General features: G+C 46.9%; 1 pseudogene; it reads left to right on the plus strand.

Annotated features, from left to right (window-relative positions):
• The window catches only part of LOC139229926 (ileal sodium/bile acid cotransporter-like), a 110,647-nt pseudogene that overhangs the window by 12,037 nt on the left and 82,184 nt on the right, over nucleotides 1-16,426 (plus strand).

Here is a 16,426-nt window from a genome sequence, read left to right on the forward strand (position 1 = left end):
TGCAGGTACAGCAGGCGGTTAAGAAAGCAAATGGCATGTTGGCCTTCAAAGCGAGGGGATTTGAGTACAAGGGCAGGGAGGTGTTGCTACAATTGTACAGGGCCTTGGTGAGGCCACACCTGGAGTATTGTGTACAGTTTTGGTCTCCTAACCTGAGGAAGGACATTCTTGCTATTGAGGGAGTGCAACGAAGGTTCACCAGACTGATTCCTGGGATGGCGGGACTGACCTATCAAGAAAGACTGGATCAACTGGGCTTGTATTCACTGGAGTTCAGAAGAATGAGAGGGGACCTCATAGAAACGTTTAAAATTCTGACGGGGTTAGACAGGTTAGATGCAGGAAGAATGTTCCCAATGTTGGGGAAGTCCAGAACCAGGGGTCACAGTCTGAGGATAAGGGGGAAGCCATTTAGGACCGAGATAAGGAGGAATTTCTTCACCCAGAGAGTGGTGAACCTGTGGAATTCTCTACCACAGAAAGTTGTTGAGGCCAATTCACTAAATATATTCAAAAAGGAGTTAGATGAAGTCCTTACTACTAGGGGAATCAAGGGGTATGGTGAGAAAGCAGGAATGGGGTACTGAAGTTGCATGTTCAGCCATGAACTCATTGAATGGCGGTGCAGGCTAGAAGGGCCGAATGGCTTACTCCTGCACCTATTTTCTATGTTTCTATGTTTCTATGTTTCTAAAAGCCGGTGGACAAAACCTTTGAAGAACTTAGCAAATTGATTGGGGAGCACCTCAAACCAGCAAGTAGCATACATATGGCCCGACACAGGTTCTATACCCACCGACGTCAAGAAGGACAGAGCATACCAGACTTCGTAACGGACCTCCGGCTTTTGGCCAGACTCTGTAAGTTCACAGACACCTGCAGGGGGGAGATGCTAAGGAACTTCTTTATAGAGGGCATCGGTCATGCGGGAATTTTCCGCAAATTAATTGAGACCAAGGATTTGACCTTGGAAGCGGCGGCGTTGATAGCTCAAACTTTCATGGCGGGGGAGGAAGAGAGGAAAATAATATACGTACGCAATTCTGCCTCTAATACGGCGATGGATCAGGGAGTCAACATCATCAATGCGACTCAGAGCCCCACAGGCAGGCAGGAGCAGTCCGATACTCCCCAGGCAGCAATAGACCCCAGAGTAGGACTTCAACAGAGACAATGGCAGGCTGAGTGGATATTCACGCCATCACAGTGGACAATGCGGCCTGGGATGGAGCCATTGACACCCACTAATAGGGTACTTAAGAGCAGTCAAAGGGACAGTCAGCGCGGAATGCCTGGCCATAGTCCTTTTGTTCCCAACAATGGAAAATTTAACTCATGCTGGAGGTGTGGGGGAAAACACTCAGCTAGATCGTGCAGATTTCAACAGTTTGTCTGCAGGAACTGCAATCTCAGCGGCCACTTAGCTCGAATGTGCAGGAAGCCTGCAACCAGACCAATAAATGAGGCAGGTGGACCAGAAGAGGGTTCTTTGAGGCAGGATGACTTTTGGTGCAAATTGATGGACGCCGAGGTTCAGTGGGTCCAAATGGCGAATATTCACAGTTCATACACTAAAACGCCATCAATGATGATGAGGGTTTTATTAAACGGTATCACTGTACGCATGGAGCTGGACACTGGGGCCAGCCAGTCACTCATGGGCGTTCAGCAATTTGAGAAGCTATGGCCATTTAAAGCCAGTAGACCCAAATTAGCACGTATTGAAGCACAATTACGGACTTACACTAAAGAAATCATTCCGGTGCTGGGCAGTGCAATGTTGGCTGTCACACACAATGGGTTAGCGAATCGGCTGCCGCTCTGGATTGTCCCTGACAATAGTTCCGCACTGTTGGGGAGGAGCTGGTTAGCTGAGATGGACTGGAAATGGGGGGATGTTCATGCAATGTCATCTGTGGAGCGAAGTTCGTGCTCCCAAGTCCTACAACAATTCAATTCACTATTCCAACCTGGCGTCGGGACTTTCAAAGGCACTAAAGTAGTGATACACATCACCCCGGATGCCAGGCCAGTGCACCACAAAGCCAGAGCGGTGCCGTATGTGATGCGGGAAAAGATCGAGAGCGAATTGGACCGGCTGTTGAGAGAGAGCATCATCTCGCCTGTTGAATTTAGCGACTGGACAAGCCCCATTGTTCCCGTCCTAAAAGCGAATGGCTCTGTCAGGATCTGTGGCAACTACAAGGCCACCATTAATCAGGTGTCCCTACAAGATCAATACCCGCTCCCGAGAGCCATGCTGGCAGACGGCAAGCTGTTCACCAAGTTGGACCTCACTTCAGCCTATATGACCCAGGAACTGGCCGACGAATCTAAACTACTGACCACCATCACCACGCACAAGGGACTGTTTGTTTATAACAGATGCCCGTTTGGCATTCGATCAGTGGCCGCGATTTTTCAACGAAACATGGAAAGCCTGCTTAAATCCATTCCTGGAACCATCGTATTCCAGGACAACATCCTCATCACGGGTTGAGACACCGACGAACACCTCCACAACCTGGAGGAGGTGCTACACAGACTAGGCCTGTGACTCAAGAAGTCTAAATGTGTGTTCTTAGCTCCTGAGGTTGAGTTTCTGGACAGGAGGGTTGCTGCAGGTGGGATTTGGCCCACCGAATCCAAAACAGAGGCGATTCAACGAGCACCCAGGTCCTGCAACACATCGGAGTTACATTCATTCCTGGGACTGTTGAACTATTTCGGGAACTTTCTGCCGAACTTGAGCACGTTGTTGGAGCCGCTACATGTGCTCCTGCGTAAGGGTTGCGATTGGTTTTGGGGGAACTGTCAGGAACAAGCTTTTGATCGGGCGCAAAACCTACTTTGTTCAAACAAGCTGTTGACCCTGTACGACCCCTGTAAAAAATTGGTTCTGACATGTGATGCATCGTCCTATGGGGTTGGTTGCGTGTTGCAGCAGGGCAATGCTGAGGGTCAACTACAACCCGTGGCTTATGCCTCCAGGTCGCGTTCTCAAGCTGAACGGGGATATGGGACGGTCGAGAAGAAAGCGCTTGCACGTGTCTATGGTGTAATAAAAATGCATCAGTACCTCTTTGGTAGGAAGTTTGAATTAGAGACGGACCACAAGCCACTAACATCCCTGTTGTCAGACAGCAAGGCTATCAATGCCAACGCATCAGCTCGCATACAGCGATGGGCTCTCACGCTGGCTGCTTATTACTACTCCATCCGGCACCGGCCCGGCACTGAAAATTGCGCTGACGCGCACAGCAGGCTTCCACTGGCCACCACTGAGGGGACAGCAGAGCAAAGCACCGAGATGGTCATGGCTGTCGATGCCTTTGACAGCGCAGGCTCCCCCATCACAGCCCGCCAGATCAGAATCTGGATAAACAGAGATCCCCTCCTATCCCTGATTAAGAAATGTGTCCTGACTGGGAATTGGGCGCCCGCACACGGAGCATGCCCTGAGGAGGTCAGACCGTTCCACAGACGGATGGATGAGCTCTCCATCCAAACCGACTGCCTACTATGGGGCAGCCGGGTAATTATGCCCCAGAAACGCAGGGAGGCATTCATCAGGGAACGCCACAGCGAGCACCCAGGCATTGTGCTTATGAATGCCATTGCCCGGTCACACGTTTGGTGGCCTGGAATTGATTCAGACCTGTAACACTGTGTTTGCAGATGCACGACGTGTGCCCAGTTGGGTAATGCCCCCAGGGAGGCCCCGCTCAGCCCGTGGCCCTGACCCACCAGGCCATGGTCACGCATTCATGTTAACTGCGCAGGCCCGTTCATGGGTAAGATCTTCCTTATTGTGGTAGATGCGTACTCGAAATGAATCGAGTGCATCATTCTGAATTCATGCACGTCATCCACCACCGTGGAAAGCCTACGTGCGATCTTTGCAACCCATGGCTTGCCGGACATCCTGGTTAGTGATAATGGCCCATGTTTCACAAGCTACGAATTCCGAGAGTTTATGTCGGGTAATGGCATCAACCACGCCAGGACTGCGCCGTTCAAGCCGGCCTCCAATGGCCAGGTGGAACATGCGGTCCAAAGCATTAAGCAAGGTATGCTCAGGATTCAAGGACCCTCCCTACAATGCCGCCTATCGCATCTCCTGCTGGCCTATAGATCCTGACCGCACTCGCTCACCGGGGCTCTGCCCGCAGAGCTACTAATGAAACAGACACTCAAAACTCGGTTGTCCCTCATTCACCCAGTCCTGACCGACATAGTTCAGGGCAAGCACAAGTCACAAAACGAGTACCATGACCGTAATGCGAGGGGGCGATGTATAGAAATAAATGATCCTGTATTCATCCTGAATCACGCCATGGGGCCCAAATGGCTTGAGGGCACTGTAATTGACAAAGAGGGGAATAGGGTTATCGTGGTAAAACTCAACAATGGTCAGATATGTCGTAAGCATCTGGACCAAGTAAAAAAAAGGTTCAGCATCGACACGGAGGAACCTGAAGAAGACCATGAGATGGAGCTCACAACACCGCCAGTGAACGAGCAACAAGAGCAATCAGAAGAATGCACAGTCCCTGCGGTCAGCCGGGACAGGCCGGAATCACCACAGGTGACAGACACTCACGTCAGTGTTCAACAACCAGAGCCCCAACTGCGGCGCTCCACGAGGGATTGTAGACCACCTGAAAGACTAAACCCATGATCCCAATAAGACTTTGGGGGCGGGGGGGGGGGTGATGTCATGTATGTAACCACAATGTAATACTACTGTATACTCAACCTAGATGCACACCTTGATCACAAGGGGTGAACTTGTGGGAGACACTCCCTACCTGATCACACAGGTATAAAAAGGGAGGTCCCACGCAGGGTCATCGTCTTTCGAGTCCCGTGAATAAAGAATTAAGGTCACAGAGTGACCTTGTCCCCAGAATGTGCCTCTTATGGTTTCATACTGTAGAGTAAGGAGTTTACATGCCTTTGTCCCAGCATTGACATCTGTGCCTTTAGTCACCTAGACCCGAAGCTCTGGAATACCCTCCCTAAACTTCCCCACCTCCTTCTCTTTATTTAAGACCCTCCTTAAAACCCATCTCTTTGACCAAGTTTGTAGTCAGCTTAGACAGCTGAAGGCACAACAGCCAATGGTGGAGCGAAGGGAGTGGGGGTGGCTGACCCCAATTGTGCAGCATGTAGTTGAGGAAGAGGAGGGGGGCCAAAGATAGATCCTTGGGGGATTCTGGAGGTGATGGTGGGAAGAGAAGCCATTGATGCTCTAGTGAATTATGGCTGCAACAATGCAGTGCTGTATGATTGTGTGAAGGCTTGGAGTGGGCGAGCAGTAAATGTGGAGCAGGTTGGCAGGCTACACCTTGTGCCAGGCATACTTGGGCCATAGGCCTGGTAAAAGTAATGGTTATGTAGTCTTACGTGGCAGATTGCTTAAGATGTGTTCTCTTCCACACCTGTTCCCAGGCCGTGCAGGTACTGTATTGAGCCTGGTTGCCAACCTCCTGCCGGGCATGCTGTACTGCTGCCCTCTATGGAGGATGCCCTGGAGTGTCAAACATCCTCACACCCATCTCATGCAGCATCACCTCCATTTCTCCAGCCACTAAACAGAGAGGTCAGGTGCTTTGCTGTTTAATCACTTGCCCACAGACTCGGTGTCCTACCTCCACCTTTGTTTTGCCTTTTTTTGTTTTGTTCCAGATGCTTCTCCCCAAAAAAACAAATTTGAATTTACACTGGAATTCCCCACTATGCAAAGACTGAAAAAAAAATTTGGCTCCAAAATCCAGCCACTTATTCACATCTATTGTTGAAACATGCAATTTTCTGCTTCATTCCTTTGGAAAATTGCCAGCATTAGGGCGAGTCGAGGCCAGGAACTTGATTTGCACAGATAACTCACGCCAACCTCAAGCAATCCCACAAGACCAGCCCAGCAAGATATCAGCTAGCACTAAGATTCCTGCGAGCTGGCCATGCCACTTTAGGGCTGAAACCCTACAATGTTTGAATCATGTTCGTCCAATCTTTCTTCCCTAAGTTACATACTTGAGATTCTATTTTATATGGAATCCATCAATTTTTATTTTTGTGTGCAGAAAATTTGAAGTCCAGGTGTGCTATTTTCCCCTGGATACTTTAGGCACTAAAGAATCTCCAAGGTGGCTTGAGCTACAATGCCAGATCAGCCAACCTTTAGTGCAAGACACCATCTTGGTAAAGGAGTTTAAGTGCATTAGGAGTGTCCATCTCGAGGATGATTAAGGCTGTGATGAACCATTAGCTCCTAACACTCATTAAGGAGGCTGCACACCATTTTGCTGGCTGGCGCTGCAATTAATGACCTCTCCTAACAGTGATCAGCTGATGGTGAGGATTGTAAGTGTTACTTACAGCCATGCTCAGCTTTCACTGTGTCAAGTCATTACATTTTTTGTGGCACTGGAACCATGTCCTGTGGGTAGCGCTCCTGGCTGTGTCCTCCTTGACGATCAATTTGCGCATCTGCTGCATTAATTGCTTCTCAAAAAGAAAAAGAAAAAAGGCTTGCATTTTTAAAATGGCTTTCATGATCATAGGACATCCCAAAGCCCTTTACAGTTAATGAAGTACTTTTTGAAGTGTAATCGCTGTTGTAATGTAGGAAAAATGTAATATAGGTATAATGTGGCCTCCTTTGCCCCTGTGGGTACTGGACATCCCTCCTCCGCTGTACCTCATCCACTCGGACATCCAGTGCTACATCTGTGAACCTGTGGGCCCTCTCCCCGGGCCCCTGAGCCATTCTGATACATGCCATTATCTGTCAGCCAGCACCCTCCACACCTTCAGTGGAAGTGCATGCGGAGAGGCTACAGATTCGACTTCACAAAAATTGCTCCTAATCAGTGGTTGAGTGCTAAATGTGCAGGCTCCGTTTTAGCACCTCCAGGCACGTTTAAATCATGGTAATCAGCAAGTGTCATAAAGCAGACAATGGGTATGTTGAAGATGCGCTTCAGATGCCTCGACAGATCTGGAGGAGCCCTTCAGTACGCACCAGTGAGTGTCTCCAGAATCATCATGGTCTGCTGCGCCCTGCACAACATAGTGCAACAGCGAGGATTAGCACTGCATGAGGAGCAAGGTTCTGAGCGCACAGCCTCTTCAGAGGAGGAGGAGGAGGAGGAGGCACATCAGCCGGAAGACGAGGCAGAGGAGGAGCAGGAGGAATCTACGGACCAGATCCCACTAGCACCTGAGCACATTGCTGCCTGGGAGTCCAGGGATGGGCTCATCATGGCCAGATTTACTTAACTTTACACATTACACCCATATGGCTGCCACATGCTGTGCCAGGGTGGCACCACCCTACAACATCACCATAAAGCATCCCTAGAATGGCCAAGCCATTCCTTTCATACTGACCATCATTGCTGGAGGTAACATTATGTCTTTTTTATCTGTGACATCACAGTAACGGAAACTTTACAGAAACATTTAATAAAACACCCAAGTGGCTATCCTTGTGAATCTACTTACATAGAAACATAAAAACATAGAAAATAGGTGCAGGAGTAGGCCATTCGGCCCTTTGAGCCTGCACCGCCATTCAATGAGTTCATAGCTGAACATGCAACTTCAGTACCCCATTCCTGCTTTCTCGCCATATCCCTTCATCCCCCGAGTAGTAAGCACTACATCTAATTCCTTTTTGAATATATTTAGTGAATTCGCCTCAGCAACTTTCTGTGGTAGAGAATTCCACAGGTTCACCACTCTCTGGTGAAGTTTCTCCTCATCTCGGTCCTAAATGGCTTACCCCTTATCCTTAGACTGTGACCCCTGGTTCTGGACTTCCCCAACATTGGGAACATTCTTCCTGCATCTAAACTGTCTAAATCGTCAGAATTTTAAACGTTTCTATGAGATCCCCTCTCATTCTTCTGAACTCCAGTGAATACAAGCCCAGTTGATCCAGTCTTTCTTGATATGTCAGTCCCGCCATCCCGGGAATCAGTCTGGTGAACCTTCGCTGCACTCCCTCAATAGCAAGAATGTCCTTCCTCGAGTTAGGAGACCAAAACTGTACACAATACTTGTGTCTCATCTTTCTCTTACGCGTGCTTCTACAAGGTACTATTCCTGTGCCTTCAGTGGAGTTAGAGGAAGGCTGCTTACTTACCTGCTGCGGCTGCACAGATGCTTTTGGCAGATGTCCTCTGGGTTTTGGGGCCTGTGATGGCCCCGCCAAAGTCTGCTCCTCCTGCGACTGTGCAGGGACAGACTTGGCCATCGCTGTCCGAGGACACTGCTCGGGTTGAGGTACGATAATTCCTCTCGGAAAATCTTAGGTGGATAAGTCCTCCTGCTGAGAGCCTTTCTCCCCCTCCGCCTTCACTCTCTGTGAGCAGCTTGTCCTCTTCTTTGCTGCCTCTGCTCAAGGTCACGCTGCAGGCCAAGGGGGACACTGGTGGTGCCGGAGGACTGGAGGATTACTAACGTTGTACCGTTGTTCAAAAAGGGAGAAAGAGATAGACCGAGTAAGTACAGGTCAGTCAGCCTAACCTTGGTGGTGGGAAAATTGTTGGAAAATATTGTCACTTAGAAAGGCATGGATTAAACAAAGATAGCCAGCATGAATTTGTTAAGGGAAGGTCGTGTCTGACTAACTTGATTACATTTTTTGAGGAGGTAACAAAGAGGGTTGATGTAGTCTACATGGAATTTAGCAAGGCTTTTGACATGGCAGACTGGTCAGAAAAGTAAAAGTCCATGGGCTCCAAGGAAAAGTGACAAGTTGGAACCAAAATTGGCTCAGTGGCAGGAAACAAACGGTAATGGTCGACAGATGTTTTGGTGACTGGAAAGCTGTTTCCAGTGGGGTTTTGCAGGACTCAGTACCAGCTCCCTTGCTTTTGTGGTATATATCAATGATTTAAACTTCAATGTGGGGAGCATGATTAAGAAGTTTGCAGATGATACAAAAATTGGCCTTGCGGTTGATAGTGAGGAAGAAAGCTGTGGATTGCAGGACGATATCAATGGACTGGCCAGGTGGGCAGAAAAGTGGTAAATGGAATTCAATCAGAAGTGTGAGGTAATGAATTTGGGGAGGGCTAACAAGGCAAGTGAATAGACAGTAAATGGTAGGATACTGAGACGTGTAGAGGGATAGAGGGGCCTTGGAGTGCATGTTCACAGATCCCTGAAGGTAGCAGGCCAGATAGATAAGGTGGCTAAGAAGGCATATGGAATACTTGCCTTTATAAGTCGAGGCATGGAATACAAGAGCAAGAAGGTTATGCTTGAACTATATAAAACACTGGTTCGGCCGCAGCTGGAGTACTGTGTGCAGTTCTGGTCACCACATTACAGGAAAGATGTGATTGCACTGGAAAGAGTGCAGAGGAGATTTACAAGAATGTTGCCTGGACTGGAGAATTTTGGCTATGAGGAGAGATTGGAGATGCTGGGTCTGTTTTCTTTGGAACAGAGGAGGCTGAGGGGAGACCTGTGAGGTATATAAAATTATGAGGGGGCTGGATAGAGTGGATAGGAAGGAACTGTTTCCCTTGGCAGAGGGGTCAACAAACAGGGGGCATAGATTTAAATTGGGGGGAGGCATAGAGGAGCTACGAGGGGAAATTTCTTTATCCAGATAATGGTGGGGGTCTGGATCTCACTGCCTGAAAGGGTGGTAGAGGCAGAAAGCCTCACCACATTTAAAAAATACTTGGATGTGCACCTAAAGTGCTGTAACCTACAGGGTATGGACCATGAGCTGGAAAGTGAGATTAGGAAGGATAGCTCTGATACAATGGGCCGAAATGGCTTCCTCCGTGCTGTAAATTTCTATGAAGCCAGAGGTCCCACCAGACCCCGGTAGAATTAAAATGACAGCCTAAACTGGATACATCAATAGAGTTCCAAAAATGCTTTAGTATTGCAGAATTAGATTAAAATATAAATACCCAGGTGAGGAGTATGAGACAGATAAGAAAGAACACTGAACAAAGTCCGTTAACAAGGTCCACGACATGGTAATAAGGGAATAAATGTGAAAACAAATTTAAGGAATGCTTTTAGTTAACTAGTTACTTTAAAATGTTATTTTTATTTCTGAAACAGGTTTTACATTGGTTGCTTTGATCATCCCAATATCATTTGGAATTTTGGTGACAAGGAAGTGCCCAAAACAATCAAAAATCATTCTAAAAGTAAGTTAGTATTTTTCTTCTGTTTGTACCATGCAACAATGCTGTATAAAACAATGGTTCTCAAACTTTTTGGGTTGAAGGACCCCTTTTCAAATGGATTAGTAATCACACTCCCCCATCTAAACTTTAGAACTGTATATTATAGTAATATTAACATACTCACTCTTGTAAATTCACTCATGGAATTACAAAATCATAATATACATATACAATATCTGCACCAATGATTTATTTTTATACAATTCAGTTGGACAGCAATTGTAACAAGTACTGTCTTGACCAGTGTTTTTCCACTCAAATGGCACATGTATACCAAGGACATTCCAAAGACATATAGGGCTAGACTTTCCACTCATGATCACCCATCCATCGCCCATATAAGCAGGCTATCGCCCATTTTTGCTCAAAAGTGAAAAGTAGGGCCGAAACATCGCCCATTAATCGGCGGCCCAACTTTCGGCACACATGAATGTGCTGCATCGCCTGGCCTAAGGCTATCGCCCAGATGATCGCCAACCGCAGCTTTCACCATATCACACGCAATTCGCCGAGCTGATCGCTCGGTGAAAAATTCGCTGGAGAAAAGCTGCACTCACCTGACCTTAAGTTGGCAGTGCTCGGCACTATGGACGCCACTTTGAACTGAAAGGCTGCTTCAAGTGCTTATAAGGAGAATCAATCTGTGAGTGATTTTAAGGGCCTTTTTGACTCTTGCCAATCATCTAATCACATTTGTATCTGTTGAGGACAAATTTAGGGCATTTGTAGTGATTTATAGTGATGGGGTCTGTAATTTCTCTACCAGTATTGGTCACTAATCACATGTTGCAGACTGGAGATGGGAGAAGGTATATTGAAGAGCATTATGTGCCCAATCAAAGACATGGCAGACTGCTGCAGAGGAGGACCTTACACCCAACGCATTTACAGGGAAAAGTGATCATACCTGAACTTGTCTGATAACACGTGCCTTAGGAGGCTGCGCTTCCGAAAGGAGGTCATCGGTGAGATATGCCAGCTAATTAAGGGAGATCTGCAGCCTACCAACATCATCCGTTGAGGCACTTTCCTTCTATGAATCAGGCTCCTTTCACGCCTCAGCTGGCGACATTTGCGGTATCTCTCAGCACGTCACACATTGCTGCATTCGACAGGTGACTGAAGCCCTTTACGCATGCAGGATGGACTTTATAAGCTTCCCTGTGACCAGTGAGGCACAGACTGAGAGTGCTTTGGGTTTCTTGCGAATAGCAAACTTCCCCAAGGTGCAGGGAGCAATAGACTGTCCACACATCGTCCTGCGAGCACCTTTACAGGATGTGGAGGTGTTTCGGAACCGAAAGGGATTCCACGCCCTGAATGTGCAGCTCGTTGTCGACCACAACCAAATAATCATGGCAGTAAATGCAAATTTTCCAGGCAGCATCCATGATGTGCACATCGTGCGTGAGAGCACTGCCTCTGACCTGTTTAAGCATCAGCCACAAGGTCATGGTTGGATGCTGGGGGATAAAAGATATGGCCTTGCCAGCTAGCTCATGAACCCCCTGCGTAATCCCCAGATGGAAGCCGAGAACTGCTACAATGAAAGCCCTATAGCTACATGCAATATCGTGGAAAAGACAAAAGCAGCGCCTCCGATGCCTAGATCACTCAGGAGCCAACCTACAATACCCCTCTGAGCAAGTCGCTGAGTTTATTGTGGTCCACTGCATGTTGCATAACCTAGCTATGAAGAGAGGACAACAATTGCCAGGAGAGAGGGGAGGAGGAAGACGAGGAGGAGGATGTCGAAGACCTCGGGGAGGACAATCAGCCTGGCGATGAACCCATGCCCCCATGCACCCTCCCGCAACACTGGAAAAGCCCCGTGGTAGCTACGTAGCTGCAAAACTTTTGCGTCAGCAGCTCAGAAATGAACGCTTTACGTGAACTTACATTGGTGACAGTTATAGTTGCGTTACGTTTCATCATTGCCTTGCCTGGCCTGGCCATGGCCATTGTTTCCAACCATTTTATTCATGCTTTTCCTTACGTTATTAGAAGACACTCCAGGACAATTGTAAAGTTAAATAAAAGAATGTAATAATGACAGAGAAATTTTAAACTTTTTAGAACAAACATACATAACCCCCCACCCCCAGACTTCTTTGCAAAAAAAAACACTCGCATGCGCAGAACGGCCGTTGCAATGGACAACCTTCCGCATCGCTAAGGCCAATTTCACATCGCTAAGGCCCATTCTATATCGCTAAGGCTATTGCCCAAAATAAAAAGCCGAAAGTAGTGATCAAAAAAATTGGCGATCTTCCAGCGATTCTAAAAAATCAATAATCGCTAAGGCCGGAACATTGCCCAATTTTTGGGCGATAGCGATCTGAGTGGAAAGTCTAGCCCATAAACACTTTTCCAAATGTTGGGCTGTAATCATCCAGCACAGGCCTAGTCCTTGCCAGGTACTTCACAAACAACATTCACAAAAATAAACATTTTACAAACAAAGACAAGGGGCTAGAATTTCCATCGGAATCACCAGATTACTGCCCACTTACCGCCCAGTTTCCACCAGTTTTTGCCAAAAAAGGCAAATTACAGCCCTGTACTGCCTGTTTGACGCCCGTTTGAGTCCCGGTTATCATCGGCGGTAATTTCGGCCTACGATTGCCACCAGCATGGCTGCACATCACCCGCCCACGTTTCCCACCCAAAAATCGAAGAAAATTCCCCAGCGCCTCTAATTTCATTTTCACCACCTGCTACCGCCCGCTATCGCTCAGGATCGGTACCGCCCATTTTTTAGATACTTACCCAGCGTTATGGCTCCATTTTGTTCTTTTTTCTCTGTGGGGAGAAAAGGCTCTGTAAAGTTGCCAGCAATAATGTTTTTTTTTGTGATTTTCATTAACTTTGAGTGATTTCTTGAGTAGTTATTAAAGGATTTTGAATATATTGTGGATAATTGTGTGAACATCTGAACATACTTGTGTGCTTTAAAACAAATGGAGCCTGTAGTTTCACTGCCAATATTGCTGACCTTTACAATGATTGCTACTCATAATTCCCCAGAAGTGAGTGAGACACAGTACAAGAATGGTTTAGTTGAATAAATGTTTTAAATAAAAGTTGTAATTTCTATTAAACTTTAATAATGTAATAAGATAAAATAATTCTCAATGAAAATTTTACAAAAAAAGTCATAGGCAGTCCCTCGGAATCGAGGAAGACTTGCTTCCACTCCTGAAGTGAGTTCTTTGGTGGCTGAACTCTGCCACAGGCGGGACAGACAGTGGTTGAAGGAAAGGGTGGGTGGGACTGGTTTGCCGCATGCTCTTTCTGCTGTCTGCACTTGATGTCTGCATGCTCTCGGCGACGAGACTCGAGGTGCTCAGCGCCCTCCCAGATGCACTTTGATCGGTCTTTGGCCAGGGACTCCCAGGTGTCAGTGGGGATGTTGCACTTTATCAGGGAGGCTTTGAGGGTGTCCTTGAAGCATTTCCGCTGCCCACCTTTGGCTCGTTTGCCGTGAAGGAGCTCCGAGTAGAACACTTGCTTTGGGAGTCTCGTGTCTGGCATGCGAACAATGTGGCCTGCCCAGCGGAGCTGATCGAGTGTGGTCAGTGCTTCAATGCTGGGGATGTTAGCCTGGACGAGGATGCTGATGTTGGTGCGCCTGTACTCCCAGGGGATTTGTAGGATCTTGCGGAGACATCGTTGGTGATATTTCTCCAGCAACTTGAGGTGTCTACTGTACATGATCCATGTCTCTGAGCCATACAGGAGGGCAGGTGTTACTATAGCCCTGTAGACCATGAGCTTGGTGGTAGTTTTAAGGACCAGGTCTTCAAACACTCTTTTCCTCAGGCGGCCGAAGGCTGCACTGGCGCACTGGAGGCGGTGTTGTCGATGCCTGCTCTTGTTGATAGAACAAAACAAAACATTATCAACAACAACAACACTCAAACCATCCCTGCACCCCCCCACGATTCTACCTGCGGCCACCTTTCCCAACGCCTTTCCTCCCCAATCCCCCCGACCTTTGGCCCTGCCCCCCTCCTCCTCTCACTATCAATACCCCTGGCCCTGCCCACGTCGGGACCACTACATTGTGCAGCAGAGCACCTCGAGCGTGACTACTGAGGGGGGCTGATAATGGCAGCGCTATGTGTGGGGGCTCTGGAGAAGATGGGGCGCTGAGGACCAAAGTCGGAAGAAAGTACTTCCTCCCGACGATCAGGTGCTATTGGTGGTATTGCACCTTGGGTTGCAGTGCCATATCCCACAACCATCGATTGCTACATAGCATTGGCATTGACGGTGTGGGTATTCTCCCTCACCGCTGTAATCAGCTCCACCATGTCCTCCGATTGACGGGATGCTAAAGCCACGATGTTTGCGGACAACCCAGTGTGATATATTGACAGAGCACAGCACACACAGCTTCTAACATGGCAGACAGCTCTGTCGGAAGCCTCCGGAATATGCCTGGTTCTGTTTATTATTAACTCCGTAGTTGCAGTACACAATACGTCCACATCCATAGTGTGGAGCTACAAACATTACAAGCTTACAGACATTACACTTCTCCCTCCTTAATGAAGAAGTTATTATAACAAAAATCATACATAATTTGCATGTTTATACATAACACAGGATATAGACTTATTTTTTTTCCATATTTACAAATTTAACTTAACCACTTGTTTTCTGTTTCGAAGAGGATACCTGCGCTCTCGAACAGAACCTTCCAAACATGGTGTTGAATCTAAACTCCTTCGAGGCTCATCCTGAGGAACGTTTTCCTCCACGGAATTTCCTTGATTTTTATTTGAACTCATTCTAACTTCAGGCTATTTGTGTTTCTGACTTGGACTCAGACATACATTCTGATTCTTTTTTCGATTTGTTTCCAGTACACTAGATGTAGGATTTGCTACTGGTGTATCAAAACTATCTGATGAGTCAGAAATAATTGAATCATTCCCACCTTCAACTCCTTCCATGTCTATAGGTAAAATATGATCAATATGAACAAACCTAACCTGTCCATTATCAAACATCTTGACCAAATATGTGCGAGGACCACATATATTTACTACTCTTCCTAGTAACCACTTTAACCATTTATGGTGATGGTTCTTCACTCTCACCTTCTGGTTTAATTTCACACTTCTCTCTTTTACTCGTGCTATGCTCTGTGAATATATCACATTTGGCGGCAAGATGAGATTTTTCGGATGATTTAAAGCTGAAATTTTGTTGGTGACGGATTCAGCCAGCCGACAGAGACTTTGGAAGCTTCTGCCTTTGGAAAAAGCTACAAAATCTGAGGTAAAATACAGAACACTGTGTGAACAGCTAGAAATTAAAATGGCAGCACCCGCAGGTGTAGTGGGACATTTGGGTGAATATAGACACGACCAGGAACATTTTAAAGCGTATATGGATCAGTTAGAAATGTATTTCACTGCAAATAACATAATCGAAGTTCCAGACAATGCAGTTCAGAATCAGGCAATATTGGAATGTAAGAGAGCAATTTTCTTATCAGAAGCTGGACCGGTATTGTATGAAACACTGATGAGCCAAAGGATACAATGCTTAAAGAGATTTTAACGAAGCTGGAGCAGCACTATAAACCCTAACTGTTAGAAATTGCTGAAAGCTATCATTTCGGGATACAGAATCAAAAGACTGATGAAAGTATCAGTGATTACACTGTAGCATTAAAAAAGCTATATCTCGACAAATTGCGGGATTTCCCATTGGAGAAAGCCAAGATAGAGCTGCGAGGCTACTCTGGAGAGAAAATTCCTGTGGTACGTCATATCACCGTACCAGTAAAATATAAGGATCAATTTCAGAACTTGCCTCTAGTAGTAGTGAAAGGAGACAAGCCTGCCTTACTAGGAAGAAATTGGGTGAGCTCACGGAAGCGGGATTGGAGTGAGATTTTCCGTGTGGAAACGAAATTTGCATCAACGGATGATGTTATTAAGAAGTATCCGAAGGTGTTGTGTGAAATGGGCAGTCCGATCCAAGGCTTCAAGGTAAGTGTCAGGGTACAGAAGGATGCTAGATCGGTTTATTACAAGCCACATTCTGTACCATATGCACTCAAGGAGAAAGTTGAGCAAGAACTCAAAAGACTAGAGACTGAGAACATTATTTGTAAGATGGATCGATGTAATTGGGCTTCACTCATTGTTGTTTTACCTACGTCCGATGGTAAGGTAAGA

Source organism: Pristiophorus japonicus, chromosome 2 (genome assembly GCF_044704955.1).
Source record: "Pristiophorus japonicus isolate sPriJap1 chromosome 2, sPriJap1.hap1, whole genome shotgun sequence".
NCBI classification, from domain to species: domain Eukaryota; kingdom Metazoa; phylum Chordata; class Chondrichthyes; family Pristiophoridae; genus Pristiophorus; species Pristiophorus japonicus.